General features: G+C 34.5%; 2 protein-coding genes across 2 annotated transcripts in view; one reads left to right on the forward strand and one right to left on the reverse strand.

Annotated features, from left to right (window-relative positions):
- Positions 1 to 6744, reverse strand: part of LOC109048367 (zinc finger protein PLAGL2-like) — a 36854-nt gene extending 30110 nt beyond the window's left edge. The window contains exon 1 of the mRNA XM_019066054.2: positions 6548 to 6744. The gene's annotated coding sequence lies outside the window, so the exon portion shown is untranslated. The remainder of the gene's footprint in view (positions 1 to 6547) is intronic.
- The window catches only part of LOC109050245 (sterile alpha motif domain-containing protein 10-like), an 890290-nt gene that overhangs the window by 438108 nt on the left and 432308 nt on the right, over positions 1 to 19874 (forward strand). The window lies entirely within an intron of this gene.

A 19874-nucleotide genomic window follows, 5' to 3' on the forward strand; every position in this document is an offset into this window, starting at 1 on the left:
ATGTGGTAATACCTAAATTCAACCAATTCAAAAAATATTATTGATCTAAATCTAATTGTTACACAAAACCAAGTTTAAGAGTTTGATCAGGTAGAAATAGCTGCTTAATGTAACTGTTTATTAGTGTGGGATCATTTTCAGCATTTCTAGTGAGCTTCCAATATGATATATTATTTAATGGCAGCTTCTGACAATTTTTTTTTTACTTACTTACAGAACCCATTATAACATATTTCTTAACAGAGCATATTAGTGTAATCACATTCAAGACATTACAAATTTACTACACAGTAATAAAAACAGTTCATTTCCTGAACAAAGACAATAAATTCACAACAAAGATAGCAGAGAGACAGTAAATGAGTGAGAAAGTAGCCCGGAGAGGAAGAAGACCCATCTTTGGGGTGGAAAAATGGACGAGGGGGATCTGAAGGAAGAGAAGGAGGGGTTGCAGCATAAGTGGTGTTCAGTGATGGATAGACTCGGGCCTTGAAAAGCTACACCTGGCTGGCTGCTTTCAAAGGCACAGCTCTACTCATGTACAGTGGCGCTATGTGTTTCAAACATCTAGCGTCGTCTTACTATCTAAAGGCGCGGCATACTTCAAGTGCAGTCAGAATGAGTGCCAGCAAAAAGAAAAAAAAAGACACTCTTTTCTTGTGCGTGTGCGACTTGGTTGCGGTGTGTGTGGCATGTGTACTTTATGTTTGGACTTGTTTTGCAAAGCTGTCAAGAACATTAGCATGTATTAACACATGGACTATTTATGTGTGGGTTTCTTATCTATTACTCTTTGTTCGGTTTACTTGATGGCACTTTCACCTGCAGTTATTGAGCTTGGATTTGCCATTGGTGAAATTGTTGCTTGATTCCCCCTCTGTACGCTGTTCTGTACTCTAACATACAGTTTAGTCCCTTAAAACTTTATTTTCCTTTCTTTAATTTTTATCTTCTTTCTTTGTGCTACATCATATGCATATCATTGATGAGCGAAGTGAAAATACCAGAGGTGGAAAGAGTACAAAAATATTCTACTCAAGTAAAAGTACCATTACATTAATGAATTTTATTTGTGTTAAATTAAAAGTACCAGTCTAAAAATCTACTCAAGTAAAAGTAAAAAGTAGCTCATTTAAAACTTACTCAGAGTAAAAATTACTTAGTTACATTTTAACAGTGGGAGGGAGGCAAAAATGGGACAGGGCAAGGGTGTCAAACTCAGTTCCTGGAGGGCCACAGTCCTGCTCAGTTTAGATATAACCCTAATTAAACACACCTGATCCAGCTAATCTGATCATTTAGGCTTATTTGAAAACTACATGATATGTGTGCTGGAGCAGGGTTAGAACTAAACTCTGCAGGGCTACGGCCTTCCAGTAACTGAGTTTGACACCCCTGGGATAGGCTTATTAATCTCAAACTAGTTGTTTTTAATTAAAGGAATCAGTTATTTAGAATAATAAGACATTTGGGCTGTTACCAGGCAAATCAGTATCAACAAACTCATCACTTCAATGCAGAGGAAATGCAGAAGCTTCATTGGAAGTGGCATTTAGATGTATTTACACACTGTTTAGTGCAGGACAAGAATGCATTTAACCTGCAGTTACAAATGCATGAATATGTTTTTGATCAGCTACAAATGCAGCTATGAATACTCATTTGAAATGATAAGAAATTAATTATTAAAAAAAAAAAATCAAACGATACTTTAAATGTGAAATTAAAATGGCCAGTATGTGTCAGCAAGTCACTGTTAATAAGTGAGTCATTGCGATTGAACCGAATCATTTAAACGGTTGATTCATTCAGGAATGAAACACTGTGCTTTGGTGGCTGTGTTTGGAATTATTTTTTGTTGTAGAAAAAATAAAAATTATATATATATATATATATATAATCATGATGATTTTTAGAGGAAAAGAAGGCATTCTTTGTGTGATTTTGATTTACTATATTAAATGATATAAATATGTAAATTTTCTGCCCCTATATCTTCAATTTTGTGATCATTCTAAATGCATTTAAGCAGACTGAATCACACAGTGAAAGAACGCACTATAAATGCGCGCGCACATCATTAAAACAACAATTATGATATTATCGCAGACGATATATATCGCACACTCCGCACCACTGTCTTTTTGGCTAATTTGTGCAAAACCTCTTGCTAAAATGTCAAAGCTTCATTTTAACCACCAATGCAAGTGCAACGATGCAGTTATTAAGCTTACCTCTACACGCTTGCGAAGGGTTGATGAGATTTTATAAGCTGCTAGTTTGGTCTCCCTAGGCAAGCACAGTTTACACTGCATAATAGAGCATAAATATGGCCAGGGGTTCACTTCATTTCCTTCGAGTTCAACTTCAGAATATGACGGGGTTTCGTTTTCAGCGGTGTCTGCACCACTAACCCCTGTTTTGTCCGTCAGCATCTTTCTTGTGATTTTAGCACCAGTTTGCCCCCTGCCCATTATTTACTGCAGTAGTTTCCAGGGAGCAATATTTTTTTTTTTTTTTTTTTTTTCTCAGTAATTAATGTGTTTTAAAATATAGCGAAGTACAATACTTCAAACAAAATATACTTAAGTAAAAGTACAATTACAGATTTTAAAAATTACTTTAAAAAGTAGAAGTACACAAAAAAGCTACTCAATTACAGTAACGCGAGTAAATGTAATTCGTTACTTTCCACCTCTGGAAAATACATACTTCAGAAATGTTTAAGGATAGTGTAAAATGCATCAAATATGTAGATTCAGACTAAGAAATCCATAATAAACAATTAAATTTATGATTTTCCACACTTTAAAAACAAAACTATGCCACTTTGTTGCCTTAAGGAGCTACATGACTTCTATCTGAAAGATTTAAATAGTTTGCTTTTTTTGCATTAAAACTATTGTCATACATTTTTAAATTTTTTTGGCTGGAATAAAACTTAATTTAGATGTTACAACATGAACCAAATTTTTAGGTTACCTGACAAAAAAATGCTTATGGTACAATCCAAACAGATTTGAATCAGTTTCGGAGAATGATTTAATTTAAATTAACAAATTTTACATTTTAAGGTCAAAATCTTTGTGAAAGTACAATATTTGTCAATGGGACATTATAAATATATTATTAATTTGCACATTATCATTGTTATAATCAATCTTAATTTTTTGGTTGTTTAATGACATATTCATAAAATTGTAACTATAAGTTTACCATCTCTGCTAAATTTACCATATTCTATGTGAAAAAGAACTTTAAAAGTATTTTAATATAAAACCATATATGAGGACTTAACAATACATTACAGCTCTTAAAATTTATTAATAAACGAAAAGGGTTTTACACACAGTAAATGTTTATAGCATATTTGGAGTTCATTTCTACAACTTTCTACACTAATTAATATCCATAATACACATTTAACATGCAATACATTGTTTTTCATTTATTGTAATTAATAATATTTAAGCAGCCTTAAAAACACCACTGGCAAAATTCTATTTCTGCAATCATTCAGGTCTACAGGTGTCGCAAAATTGAATCCTGATGAACGATTTTTCATGTCTCTGTCGGTTCTGACATGAATCATTTTCTGATAAGAATCAAATCTGGTGTTACGGTGCTCGGAGGAGTTGTAAAGTCCTCGTGAACTTGGCCTAATTTTATCTCTGTATTTCTCTCCTCCCTTTTTTATGGGGCGACCAGGTCAGCTACTGTTCATACTGCCCACATAAACACTCCTCAGTGCCCCCCCCCAAAAAAAACTCATCGACTGAACCACAAGCCCATATTACTGTCACAAAACACTTTATTCATAAAGCAAAATAAATTGGTATATTAATATAACTCGGCACAAATCTCAGGCACAGCATCGTCCCTGTTCACTCCTCAATACTATAAGTGGAGGATATAAAAACTCAGATGAGGGCTGATCCCCATTCTACACTGGGTATTAAGTAGCGTTTGTGCTCTCCAAAGCCTGTCCTACCTATTAACGCCTCTGATGTGCTTTCTCATGATAATCAGCCTGTTACCCACCGAGGAGCATGGAATTGTGGGATGTTTTCAGAGGAGAAGCCCCCCTTGATGCACATGCTCTGTCTCTCTCTCTCTAACTCACACACTGAATCAAGCATGTAAGACGCCTTTTCAGAGAACACGTGAAAATTAAACTGCTGAAACGTTTGTTTAAAATATCCCACAACATCTAAAAAAACTATCAAAGCAGAAACATTGTGAGTTATTTTAAAAGATGTGGAGGAAAACGTTTGAAATAACTTACATTGATGTGTCAAAAAATGACAAGCTCAACAAAATCTGAGCTGGAACGATAACCAGAAATATTTTTTTTTGCATTCTTCTCACTCAAACCCTTGTCAAACCCTCAGATAAACTCATTAATCAGTCCAACCCTTGTAAAGACCCTCAGAAGCAAAAGACCGTCTAACCAGAGCCAATGCTGAAAAACTAAACGGTCTCAACATCACAATATGCGTTTCAACATGCAATGTCAATAACAAAAGCACTGTCTCGTAACGATCTCACTTCCATTTCCTTATTATGTAGCTCGAGGCAGTGGAAGTAGATGGCCATGATGGAGCACAACCACCAAACAAGAGCTCGTTGCAACCTGTTCTTTATCAATCACTGTTAGAAAGCCATTTTTCTCATACATCCAATGAATCCAGCCAAAGTGAAATGTTTCGTTTAGATTATTTTCAAAGCACAGAGCAACAAAAACGACTTTAGCACAACACAAGAGCAAGAGAAAAATCAGACAAAGCCAATGAAAAGCTTTCATGCTGTAATGTATGTTTAAAACATCACTGCATATATTTGAGAAAAAGATATCACTCAGCTACAGGTGTTTGAATATGTGACTATAGTGTTGCAATCAAGCTGACTGGTGAATTATGCTCATATACAACAGCAAAACAAATGAACTTCAATTACAATTTCTGTAACTTTAACCAATACAATGAGCAATGCAAAAAAAAACAAACACATTTTTAAACTGCTCACAACCTCTCTGCATTTTATTTTTAATTTCATACACTTCAATTGTTTTAACTGCATTTCTCTTATCAGTAACAATATTCAAAATAGTCAAAGAAACTTGCAGATTGTGACTTTGATTTCATATCATATTTAAAGCACCAATTAAACTCAAGTTTTCAATTTTAGTGGGATGACATTTTTTTAAGGTAGGCCTATATTTTTTTTTTTTTTTTTTTTTTTAAGAGATGTCACACATCTACATGTGTTTAATGTGTAGGGATGGTGTTGCACCTTTACTGGTGGATGATTGGTAGATATCATAAGCATATACGCGACTAAAATTTTAGACATGTTTTATTCATTCTGACAACATATTTCGGTCTATCAATGAACTTGTTACAACAATACATGCCATTTGTCCTCAATTGGATCAGTTTTAACTATATTTTCTTGGTTATAAAAGTGTAATAAACTCATCACTCAAGTTTTTACTGAAGAACCGTTTTGATTTTACTCTCTAACTAAATGCAGAACTTAAACTTATGTTTTCAATTTGGTGGGATATATTTGTTTACAGTGTTTTGTCTCACTATTGAACATAATGTGATAATTTCTCAGCAGAGTGACTCGATTAATGATCCTTACGTAGCCATATGTAAATGAGCATTAAAACAAGGTGCCCCACAACCTCAACCCACAGCTTGACACTCTTGTTTGTTGAGCACCTCTTGATAGGAATACACAAACAAACAGTTTTTTCACACAAGACGGCATTATAGAAAAGTCACAATCCACCCAGGAACAACCGATCTGTGGCAAACAAATGCCGAGCAGCAGATAAGTCATAGCAACACGAAAGTAGAGATATAGTATGAGACAAACTAGCCAAAAATAGTAGTATATTTACAGCCCAAGTGTGATTTTCTCAAATCAAGCAGTGAAATATTCATAGACAGACGCGTTTGTATAAACCAGTGTCTGAAACTCAACAGGAACGGCGCTTCAGCTCGTGTGTGTTCACAGCAGAGACAGAAATATTCAGAAATTGCTTAAAATTCAACTATTCGCTCCAAAGTCACACTGAACATCAATAGACACAGTCGAGCCGATGGTCGATCAAATGCAAATGTATCGGTTTGTAAACAAAATCCATCTGCACTGTATTTATCGAAGAAGTTTGCGAAGCGCGAGCGAACGTGCACCAATTAAAAGTTAAATACCCGAAGCCTCAACAATGTTTTACAAAAATAAGGCTAAAATAAATGACGTCGGCTCGAGAGAAAATATCAACAATGTTATTAGCTGCTATGAAGCACTCGTGTATCATCTGCCATTTCGATCAGCGGTATAATGAGTTGTATTAATTATCGGGATCTCATTAAAAAAACATGCACACATCAGAGCGTGCAGCTACATTATGAGGACTTGCAGAAAAAAAAAGAAGAAAAAAAACGAGCAGTTGCCACCAAAAACTTTCCAGCGCCGCATTAGTCAATTTCACAAGGAACCGCCGTCACATTCCAGCACCGACTAAGCGCAAACCTACCGTGAGAGCCCCACACCACCGTCCCCGGTCTTTCACCTCTTGATCTGTTGTTTTATTATTTTTTCCAATTTTTTTCTCTAATTTTTCTTTTTTCGGGGCCTGAGTGTCTCGCGCTCCTCAGGCTGCAGCAGCAGAGTTATGGGGCGCGCGAGCATTGTGGGAGTGTGACGTCAGGCCACTTTCACAAACTTTTCACAGGGGCTGGTGTGCGTGCTGTGTGTTTTTGGAGCTGTAGTTTACATATCGTTGTGATTAAAGATAGATAACGGCGGGGCTGGTGAGGCTCGTCGGTGAATGTGTATCGAAAGTAAAAGGATTGAGACAGTCGATAGCGTTTTTGAATTATTTAATGCGAGCATGTTTAATGCAAGGAGACCAAGTCAACAAGCAGCTCTTTATTTTAAAACAGAACGCTGCGCTGTTTTGAAATGCAATACAAACATGACTTTTTAATGAATCTCTATTTATGCAATATATACAGCCTTAAGCAATTAAACTCTGGATTAGGCTATTTAATGGATTTGCATGAAGGTGTTAAGATGATTTTTTTTTTTTTTCAAAACGTATTTTTTTTTTTAAAAAAATATAAACAATTTAAACTTTTAACTTGTTTTTGCTTTAAGTAAAATGAAAGTGGTGCAAACTGCAGTGATAAAAATATATAGCCTACTCATTAAGAAAACCGAGTAGAAATGACAGAAATTGTTTGAGTTAAATGAATGGAAACGAATATGAAAACATTTTACAGAGTATTTTTTGTACATAAGCTATTTTCTTATTTTAGCAGGTTTACTGGAGTATTTTTATTATTATTATTTTATGGTTTACAAATGAAAAAAATGAATCTTAAATGTAAGTAATAAATCTAAAAATGGGCATTGGAGTCACTGTTTATTTACAGTGTTTTTTCAATCTAATTATTATTATTATTATTATTTATTATTATTATTATTTGAAATCAGTCAGAAAAAAAGGTCATAGCCTACACAAGTAAACAAAATTTGGATGATCTTCAATACCTCTAAAGTGTGATCTGTCCTGAAAGTCCTGTTGGGGTTTTCTGTCCTGCCTGTCATGGCATGAAAAATGTAATCTATTTTAATCTACTTATTTTCCTAAACAAGGTTATTGCTGAAGATTTTTGTATTGCAATGCCCATCAGATATTCACAAGTGAAGAACAATTTAATAAGAAAAAGACAATAAATGCATGCAGATATTCATCAAACTAAATTTCTGAGAGGATGATGTTTCTATGGGGAAGGCATGGAGAATAATTCTGAATAATTAATTGCATTAACTAGAAATCAAGACAACTAGCATAAACACAAGTAAACGAATTTTGGATGGCCCTTAAATCTTCTGGAGTGTCCTGTTGAAGTTTTCTGACGCTACATCAGGTATGATTCATTTCTCAAATGATTAGTAAACAAAAATAGTTTTTCTTTAGATATTTAATCAAGTGGTAACATCTTTGCTGCTTGAGCAATTGATTATTTGTGGTTATGTGTCTGGAGAGAATGTTTGTTTTAATGAAGGATGCAGAGGGCAGGTCCCACGTGTTGTTTCCGATTCTCCTGTTTCACCTTGTGTTTTGGGGGAAGAATCACTTCCAGGGCACAGCCGCCCGTTTCCTCATCACCCCAACCCCCTCCGACCCGCGGGTGTGTGTGTGTGTGAGTGAGGGAGAGGGTAGAGGGTGGGGAAGCAGGGGTCTTCAATAAGCCTCTCGACATGCTCAATGCAAAGGGGCGAAACCTTTCCGAGTTTTTATGTCAAAAAAGAAAAAGAATCCCCTCCAGGAGCCCTTCAGGCACGAAGGTTTCAGAAGTTTTTTTTTTTTTTTTTTTTTGTAATGTGAATTTATGAGATCTGTTGTGAAATTGCTCAAAAAAGTCATTTGAAAAATGTCTGTATACTGAATAATAATTTGGAGTGGTAATATCAGGTAGTTCTGAAACGGAATTGTTGCGGGTTTTCTGAGTTGAAGGGGAAGTTCGTGAGAACGTTTGAAAAGAGATATTTTAACTTAGGAATGGGTATATCTAAATTTAAAAAGAAAAAAAAATATTTATGCTGCATTCCTTTTCAGTCTCTCTCTCTTTTAATGCACATTTAGATTTGATGTAGGCTACAGTGACTTATATAAAATAATTACGTTATTGTTTTTACTTTAGAATAAATATTTTAAATATCTGAAAATATGAGGTATTCTAGCTTTTTCTCGAAGAAACATACAAAACGTGGTACTTGTCGAAACGTATATAAAGTTTTCGTTTCTAACAGTCAAACAGTCGTTTGAAGGAAACATGAAAATATATTGGATTTCATTAATAAGCTGAATGGGCTGTAAAAAGTTAAAATATGACCCTTAAAAATGACTCCCGTTAATGTAACCAACTTGTTAAAGTCATATTAAATGATAAGTTTAATTAAACTAGTTTATTTAGTTTAGATATTACCACATAAAGCACTTTTTACATTGTGAGTTACACTATTTACAAATAGCTCAGATCAGAGTAACAACGTGAAATAGTTTGTAGACCACATTCAATTTAGACGAATTAGATTGAGTGATATTTTAAAAGACGTTATGTGTGCAGACAAGGAAGAAAGATCAAAAGGAAAAGCTCAAATGACTATACTATGTGGTATGAGATGATTAAAGGTTAGGAACTGAGGCTTTTATACAATTTAAAAAGACATAGAAGGCACCCAAAATCACTCATTGATCAAATAGCAAGTGAATTAACTGCTTGCATCTATTTTTTATTTTTCTAAATGTTAAAAGATGTTTTTGCTGAAGATCAGATGCATGTGACACAATGGCCATCAGATATTTTAAAAATATAATTTAAGCAGTAAGAACAAAGACAAAAAATTACAGCTATTCATCAGTTCAAATAAATAAAACATTCATGCATGGCTGAATAAACGCTCCATAAACCATAATAGGTGCACTTTTTAAAATGATTGTGGATTTTTTTTTTCTTTTTTCTTTTGAAGCATGTGGCACTTTAATGATGAACTGGAGAGAGATTTTATTAATTTCATTTTATTCATTTCATATTGCTTTAGAACAACTGATAACAGATGTTCATGCAACATCAAATGTTCATGCAACAACAACACACACACACACACACACACACACACACACACACACACAAACACATATATATATATATATATATATATATATATAGTAGACGTTATGTACATACACATATTATGTACACACAGCTTACATGATCCAGTGTTTATTTATTGTTTTGCTATAATGTCAGTGAAATGTTTCACTGTCTTTGTTTGTAGGAAATGAAATTAAAGACATGAGATGTCAGTTTCTTAAAGCCATTGTTATGATTATCAAAATATTTGAGGTATGTTGTGTGTTCAGGCAATAGCAGAATATCTAAAGCATAACTGCTCTCAGTACAGAGGTCAGAAGTGACTTCTCCAAACAGCAAACAGAAGGATGTGGAGAGAAGGTCAGGTAAGCTGGTCATGTTGACATGTTATGGTGTTAAGGTGAGGTGGTGTGGTTTTGTGAGCTGGGGATGTGATCAGATGATGTTAGTTAGAAGTTCTGGTTAAATATATAAATGAATAAATAAATAAATAAATAAATAAAAAACTATTAACTGAGCTTTTATATGAAAATTTTAATACAATTCTTGAAACACTTAAAAAGAACAACCTTTCAAAGTTCACAACTGGCATTATTTTACATATGAACTTGTCATACACTAATAATGATGCATTATGTTGCATTCTTAGCCTAAAATAACACACAGAAATATTAAAGCAGTGATCCCCAGAAGTGTTTCTCTTCTTCTAAACAACTTCTTAAATGTTCTTTTAAATTTCAGGGAAAGAAGAGTGTAGAAAGAACTGGATTCATATGGACTCATAAAATGACAATGATATTCCAATATCATGGAATGATATGCAGCAATAAACATATTATTGTTTATCTGTATGGTTATGGAGAAATGACTCAGAAAGGTTCTCCAAATCATGAAATAATATTTTTTATTTGTATTGTTATTGTTTATTTGTTTGGTTATGTTGTCCAAATAATAAAGATTAAATTTTCTATATGAAAAAAGTAGCATCTCTCAAAGTGCTTCACAAGAACATTAATTCAATAAACATATTATTGTTTATCTGTATGGTTATGGAGAAATGACTCAGAAAGGTTCTTAAGATTTTATATATTAAGTTTAACAATTCAATTATAGAAATTTGACAATTGCAAAATAATCAAGTAAAAACTACCCTAAAAAAAAAAAAAAAAAAAAAAAAAAATACTAAGGGATTCTGCTTGTCTAATCTCAGCAGGCAAATAATTCTAAAGTTTTGGAGCAGTTGAAGAAAACGCTCTATCACCCATAGATATTAAATGAGTAAGTGTGGGGTGTAGGGGCTAAAATCTCAGAGAGATAATAGGGAGCCAAACAATGCAAAGCCTTATAATTAAGCTTGAGAATTTTAAAATCGACATTAAATCTGACAATGACAGTGATGTGATCTGTCCTTTTTCCAGACAGGATTCGAGTGGCTGAATTTTGAATAAGCTGTAACTTATTTAGAGTAGCTAAGCATTGCAATAATCAATGTGAGAAAATACAAAGATGTTGATTAACTTTTCAGCCACCGGGAATGACAACATAGGACACAATCTGGCAATATTTCTAAGATGAAAAAAATATCTCTTTGCAGTGTTCTGAACATGGTGAACAAATGTTAAATGAGCACTAAATATCACCCCCAATTTTTACAATTTTGTTTGAAATTCCAGTGTAAAGCCATCTACACTTAAAGTTAAAGACCCAGCCCAGCTGGTGGGGTGAACCAATGAGCTTACTCCATCTCCCTTTCGACACAGAAAATTTCTAGACATCCACTTTTTAATCTCAGAAATACATTGAGTAAGAAAAGAAACATCCACATCAACATCAGGTTTTGAATGTATATAGAGTGTCATCTGCATAAAAGTGAAAGTTGAGACCAAGTGATCTTAAAAGTTGACCAAACGGATATAGATGCTAAAAAGTAAATGGCCCAAAATTGATCCTTGAGGAACGCCAGATTGCACCACACTGATATCAAACCTGCAACAACCTATAGAAACAAACTTCTTTTGATCTAAAAGATAAGACTCAAACTAGCTTGGTGCAGTCCCAAAAACACCAAAGACAAACTCTGAATGATTAAGTAAAATTGATGATCGACAGTGTCGAAAGTGGCACTGAGATCAAGAAGAATCAAAATAGAATGACAGCCAGAATTAGAAGCTATTAACAAATCATTAGCGACCTAACTAATGTTGTTTCAGTACTGTGGAGTTTCAGGAATCCTGATTAAAGGGGCTCAAAAAGTGGGGAATGCAATTGAGTAGAAAAAATTCGCTCTAAAATTTTGGCAATAAAGTGAATATTGGAAATGGGATGAAAATTATTAAGATTGTCAAAGTTCATATTATTATTTTGTTTTTTTTTTGGTACTGGGATCACAGCAGCAATTTTAAATTCTGATGGCACAACACCACTACACAGAGAATCATTTATGATACATAATACAGCAGGACATAAAGTAGTAAAGCATGATTGAAACAACCTGGTTGGTACAGGATCAACTATGGAAGTGGCAGCTTTCATTTTTAAAACCTCATTGCAAAGAAAATGAAAATCCAATGTGGAAAAGTTTGAGAGAGGAGTTCCAGAAAATTCAGAAATGCTGAAAGGAAAAACAGACAAATACAAAGTACAGATAATACATTTATGAGTGTGATCAATCTTGAAACTGAAGAAATCAAGAAACTTATTACAGAGGTGAGTTAAAGCAGAAACATTTGAATAACTGTTAAATTTGAGTATGGTGATGATATTGTATTTTTTTAACCAGGAATACAAAGTTTAATTGAAAGTTCACTGTTGGGATATTAGTTATGTATATTACAAGATTATTGTATTCATTATTTTGGAGATAAAAAAAGCATTATTGGTCCTAAGATGCTTACCTAAACATCTATAATTGGAATAACAAGCAACTCCACTGAAAGTTTCAGAATTTTTTTTTTTTTTTTTTTTTTTTAGTGATTCAAAAGTGCAGTGTATTTACAAAGGTATGACCAAATATTTAGGTGAAATTAATGCTTGCCTACCAGCATTCAGAGTTCATTTCATTTGGGAACTGACCACTTTCTCTCTCTCTTTCACACACAAACCTACACACAGCTTCTGTTAGACATCAGCACCCACACACATTCAGTCTTTGTCTTTAAATTTTAAATTGAGGTTGTGGATCCATTTAAAAAGAAGCTAGCTGATGAGTCATTATCTGCTTGTTTGTATAAGTTTTTTTTTTTTTTTCTCAGGACTTTGTGGTTGAGCTTCATTCAGGTTGATTACAGTGGAGTGGTGATCTGTCATTTAGATGATCCACTTTGATTTTAAAGTGCTCTGTGAAACGCCACACACCACACTGCTGGCCCAGTAAAACCTCTCCTCTCTCTCCACCTCAACAGTGCTTGTAAAAAAAAAACTGTTATGAGGAGCAAGGGGAGAGTGAGTTTCGGAGTTTCAAAGCAAAGTCAACCCTCCATTCCTGCCGGACCAGCTCCTAATTACTCTCTGATTAACCATGGGACTCACAAAACCAATATTTGGCTCTTTATTTGAATGCCATGATGACAGGAAACAGAATGGGGGAAATGCGCACATGCACACTAAAAAAAGCCCGACAGAAGTGTTTGAAGGGCATTGGGGAACATCTGTGGCTATTTATGAGTAAGTAGCCAGTCGTGAAACCTCTAACAGGTTTAGGTGTCATCCTAATTCCTCCAGTTCTTTTTCTGTTGTTCTTTGTCTCTCTATTCTAGACCTCTGTTAGTTTGATTTATACAAAATCCAGCACATTTACTCAAATGATCCTGTCACCTCCTACAAAGGTTACCAACGCCTTGCAAAAAACATCTATGACAACAATGGCAATTAAGCAGGAGGCCATTTGTACACATCTGGAGTGGATTTCCTCACTAGAACAGTCCCCAGTGCACAAAATCAGCTCTATGGCTGCCTTCTCCCCCCTCTGTGCTGCTGAATTGGGGACTGTATTGGGTTAAGGGGAACATGTTTTTATGTGTTTGGTTAAAAGCAGATGGTTGGTTTATATTAGCTCAGGAAGGCGATAAACAGCTTCGACGCACCGATAGAACGATCATGGAAGCCTGCGTTCAATACGTTTCATCACTTTCAGACAATGTGGCAAAAGGTGCTTAAAAGAAAAAAATTATTCTAATAATAATTGCATACTGTCTGTGTAGGTACTACACTGGGTGAGGAAAACACTTCATGAATGTTACAAAAGTATGATTTATGAAGTATGAATATTAATAAATGTAATATGGTACTACCTTCGCCATGTTGTCATTGTCATGTGATTTAAAGCATCAGTTGCTTGGCTTTACCGTGATTTACAACTCCTCTCCTGTGGCCTCAAGGTGAAGTGTCCATCAGATGCACACTTCAGAATCTTGGCAGTAGTATTAGGTCAACCAGGTATTTTTTTGCCTATACTGTTTTATGAATTTTATAAATTCAGGCATACTACTCATTTCACGTACTGTTTTTCCCAGTTTTTCAATTCTGTCATCATTTACTCACTTACGTTGTTCCAACAATGACTTTCTTTTTCTGTAAGAAGATATTTTGTCAATGTTTTGTCCATACAATGAAAGTCAGTATAAACAGTATAACATTGGATCCCTTTTATTGACAAAATCATAAAAACAGAGACATTTTTCAAAATATATTCTTTTGTGTTTCACAGAAGAACAAAAGTCATATGGGTTTGGAATGACATGGCGGTGAGTAAATGATGACGGAATTAAATTTTTTGGGTGAACTGTGATATCGCTGTGGATGTCTAAATATGCAGACTAAACTAAACTAAACTAAACTAAACTAAACTAAACTAAACTAAACTAAACTAAACTAGTTTTTTTTTTTAAAGAAAGAGACACTTTGAGGATGAACAGAACAGAGATTTTAAACAGCTAGTTTAGAACAGGAGTTCATGCAACAGTTTTTTTATTTTAATAATATATTTTTACAATATTTTCTACATTTTTTATATAGGAAATGAAAAATGATTGGCTATAAACATAAAGGCATGATATGTCACTCTACCAGTCAATGATATTCATTGCCTACAGTCATTTTTGAGTGAACTATGCCTTTAAAGGGATAGTCCATCCCAAAATGAAAATTTTGTCATTAATCACTTACCCCCATGTTGTTCCAAAACCGTAAAAGCTTTGTTCGTCTTCGGAACACAATTTAAGATATTTTGGATGAAAACAGGGAGACTTGAGACTGTCCCATAGACTGCCAAATAAATAACAGTGTCAAGGTCCAGAAAAGTATGAAAGACATCGTCAGAATAGTCCATCTACCATCAGTGATTCAACTGTAACATTATGAAGCTATGAGAATACTTTTTGTACATGAAGAAAACAAAAAAAATGACTTTATTCAACAATTTCTCTCCACTGTGTCTCTCCAAATCAGCATAGTGCCATTTTGGCAAATCTGAGCAGTATGCAGACGGCGTACGCTCTTCTGTGTCAGCCGCGCTGTGCAGATGCACTGTTGTCTTTCAAACCAAAGCGTAAATACATGTAACAAACGTATCCTTGTGGCGCAGAATTGTCAAAATGGTGCTACGCTGATTTGGAGAGACACAGAGGAGAGGAATTCGTGTTTTCTTCATGTACAAAAAGTATTCTTGTCGCTTTTCCTGGACCTTGACACTGTTATTTACTTGGCAGTCTATGGGGCCGTTTCAAGCCGCGGTTTTCATCCAAAATATCCGAAGATGAATGAAGATGAATGAAGCTTTTATGGGTTTGGAATGACATGGGGGTAAGTGATTAATTACTAAATTTTAATTTTGTGGTGGAGTAACCCTTTGAGATGTCTCAGGTGGATGTCCATATCAATAGATTAAAAAAAATAAAATAAATAAATAAAAAAATTAAAAAAAATAAAAAAATAAAAAAATAAAAATAAAATAAAATAAAATAAAATAAAATAAAATAAAATAAAATAAAATAAAATAAAATAAAATAAAATAAAAAAGACTGAATTTAACCGACCACATTAAAGTTGCACCAAGTCACGTAAGGGTTAGATGAGGTGAGACACTTCTGCATGTTATCACTTTTTTCATTGCAAATATTTTTATTTTTATTTATTTATTAATTTTTTTGTTAGAAATGTATCAGTGTCATAATTGGCCATTTTAATGGCTCTGAAATGAAGACCAGAAAGCAAGAGGGTAGTGTGTGGGAAGGTAGGTTAATCTGAGCCCCAAGGTAACAGCAACAACCTGCTATTTCACCCGTCAGGCCGTCATTGCAGTGGCTCTGTTCAGCACTGATAAGAGACTTGGGTGGACCTAGCAGAGCTGTACACATGCATCGCGTACTCCTTCTTATTAGATAACATGACGTATGTAAGATGATCCTGATCCTGTCCTCCATGAAGTGTTTGATGCGCCATATGTTTTATCAAAGCCGTAAAGTCATCACTAACACGTCTTTGACTGTGAAATTATGTACAGGAAAGGATGAGCACTTTTTTACATTCACATTTAGAGGAAACTTTTGTTGTCTCTGAGTTGCTGTTCCCCTCTCTCATCATAAGTGTAGGCTTTGCTCGAGCACACAATGAGAATGAGAAGCGATTGTTTTAACCTCTATCTCATGGCCTTTGAAGATGTGATTCGCTTCCTCACCTGAAGGAAGTTTCAGAACTCTGCACAGTTAGAAAGCGAGAGCAACCTAGTCTCGCTCCGCTTTGTTATCATCGCAGTCATCTCTAACAATGAGAAAAAACACTGTCTGCTGTGTGCACATGTGAACATTTCAATGGAGGGGGGATGGGCCAGGTCATTAGAGAGCAGGGATAAAGTGAGGGCAGTAGACACAGGAAACAGAGAAACATGCTGACAGAGCACAAGAGGAAATGTTGAGAGATATGATGAGAGAATGGAGTTATATTTAAACGAGAGGTACAAGACCCCATGGTCTTAACGGCTTGCCCACCAAAACCTACTGGTCATTCGGTGATAGCAATCTATTGACCAGTTTCTTTTCAGTTAGACGTTATCATATATCCTGCAGAAGTAACTTGTGATATGCTTGATCATGTTGCGTTGGTGATTACGTAACTGGAAATTATCACTCAGTGAACGTATAGGTACCAGGTGCATTATTTAACTGTGTTTTTTGACATTTACAAAAAGTGTCAGGTTTACATGATACAATAGCAATACTACATGTACATACCCATTCAAATTAATAAGTACATGCCAGGGCCATTTTTAGCCATGTAGAGTGTGTGTGTGAACTCCCGTGAAGGGGGATGGAGTATATAACCATGTTGCACACACATGTTGCTTTTAATGATGGGTTTTGATAAAAGAGCTTTGGATTAGGCATAATTTATGGTATATCACTTTATCATCACTGAATATCACCAGCACTCAACAGCGAAAATGTGTTGCCCTTAGTTGTGTTTTCAGAGAATTTCTTCAGAAATTAAAAGAGATGCATGAGAAAGATTAACCAGAATAAGTCATACCCTTGAGAAAAAAGTACATTTTAGCATACTTAAAAAATTATAATAAATATAAAATAATATTTATTATGGAAATACTATATTATAAAAAATATATACTTAAGTGCAAACTAAATGTAATGTTTAAAAGCATAATAAATTGATATATTCACAAAAAAAGAAAATGCATTATAGTTTAAATGTATTTTGAACTTAAGAGTGCTTTTTTGACCTACATAAGTATATCTTTATATGAAATTAATTCTGTTGTCTTTGAACTATGATTGAAATGTATGTATGATACTTTAATGTCATTTCTGTTGAAACATGCATTTAAATATCTTTGTAACATTTGTAACGATGAAGCTGCAAATTAGTACATTTAAAATACATTAACTTTAAATGTAACATCAAATATCACACTACATTATCAAGTAATTTACTTTAATTTTGCTTTAGTATGTTAGTCAACACATCACAATAAGTGTACTTCTTTAAAGCATGACAAGTTTATTAAAACATAATGATTTAAAATGTACTTTAAAGTAAAACCTTTAATTTGACTATGAAAATATGCACTTTTTAAAAGTACACTTAAGACTTTTTTTATTTTTTAATATACTTTTAGGATTTAAAGTACACAAGTGCACATTCAATACAATTAAGTGAACTTATTTTTCCCAAATAAGTCCATAAACATAAAACCCCTCAAACGTGGAAATTACAAAGATACACTTTAAAAGCAATGTTCTTACTCTAGATGTGAAAACGAACTGATATTCCAATGTTTTTTGACATTGTGTGTACTACATGTGAAATTGTCCGTGGGGGAGAAGTCTATGTTTATTCTTTTGTATTTGTAAGTTTATTCTCTTTAAATTAATATGTACTGAGATGCATAGCAGCAGTGAAGGCTTTATGTTCTAGTTTAGACAACAACATTCAACATGTGACATCCATTCAGTGCAATCAATGGCTCACACATGAGTCACTTTTGAGTAAATAACAAATTCTTCTGACAGAAATTAATCAGTTTCTTCTGCAGAGTTATTAAAAGAGTTTGTTGCTCATCTAAGCAACTCGACACAGTCTGAGTTGATCTTAGTATTGAATACAAGAACTGACAATACATATCAAACAAAGCAGAAGAAAAGAACAATACAGACAGGACAAGTTATTGTCTTTTCCACTTTAGGTTATAATCAAGAAGACATACAATCAAGGAAAAGCACACCATTCAACAAAAATGTAAGGTTATTCGAAACGGCATCTGCACCATTTATGTTTGGAAATAAAGCTTTAGTCGAACCAAATCAGGTCATGCAAAGCATACTGAAACATAATTATTGCTCTGTCTGAATCTTAAGTAGCATTTCAAACACACACACACACACACACACACACACACACACACACACACACACACACACACACACACACACACACACACACACACACAATTTTTAAATTTAGTTTTCATTTTATAATATTAGTTAAGTTTTTGTAATTTTATTATGTACTTTTGTCGGTTTTGTAGTATTTATCATTTTATATTTTGTTATGCTTTAAAGTGATTTTAGTTAGTTCCCAAGGTCAATTTTCTAATTAGTTCTAATTCTAAAGTTTAGGTGTTTCATCTAATATTTATATATCTTTTAATAGTTTTAATATTTTACAAAATTTTATTTTAGTTACAGTAACTCTGGTTCAAACTGACCATTGGCTGATTCATGTTGGTCATTAGATAATCCATACTTATCATAAGTTGATCCAAGCTGGTAGACCATCATCTGCCTGCTGGTTCTGAAACAGTGGCTGATCATCCATCTAATGACTGGCCGACACACTTGTAGATCAATAGGAGAAAGTTCAATTAATTGATAAGGTATAGTATGCTTCTGTGTTTCTCTGTAACAGGTGCATGTCCCTTACAGTGAGTATTTCCAGTTGGAGCCAGTGAAGCAGTGCCACCGTGTGGTGATTCTAGAGGACTTCATGGAGCACTTGGCTCCTAAGCACTGGCCTCCTGCTTTGAGTCTGCAGCTCACAGGAGCATGGACAAAAAGAGTAATATGGGTGCTCTTTCTTCAAGGTGCACTTCATTTCTGTCTTTTTGCTAGACCTTCACAATCCGAAATTCTCTGTATAGCTGCACCTCAAATATTTTTTTCTAATGTATTATGCTGCACGCTATGGAAACACTGCCATCTATCGGAATTTTTGCAGATCTGCATTTTCTTTCATACCATAAAAGCATCTCATGCATTCTCAAATATTCATGACAGTGTACTTGTAATGCAGCCTGTTGATTTCATGCAGGACGGAAATCCTCTTGGTCCGTTTTGGGACCATATTGGAGTCGATTTTGATCACTCTTTTCGGATCACTCCTACTACCAGCCGCACTGGATAAAGAGGTAAGGTTGAGCTGAAACACTCAGGCTCCCTCCACCTTACTTTTCTCACTCTCAAACTCTGTGTTTCTCTTTTTCTTCAGGTTTCCCCACAAAGAGCATCCGGTTCTCGCTCTTCCAGGAGCCCCAGCACAGTTCCCCATTCTAGAGAAGCACATTGGACTGCAGGAGTACATGGTGTGGACTGAAAAGATGGTACAGGAAGGAGAAGGTTACATCAGAAGTCTGCTAAACAGACCTTACGTGGGAATTCTTCTGAGGATTGGCTCAGATTGGGTGAGCTTTGT

The sequence above is a fragment of the Cyprinus carpio genome, chromosome A23, assembly GCF_018340385.1.
Source record: "Cyprinus carpio isolate SPL01 chromosome A23, ASM1834038v1, whole genome shotgun sequence".
Taxonomy (NCBI): domain Eukaryota; kingdom Metazoa; phylum Chordata; class Actinopteri; order Cypriniformes; family Cyprinidae; genus Cyprinus; species Cyprinus carpio.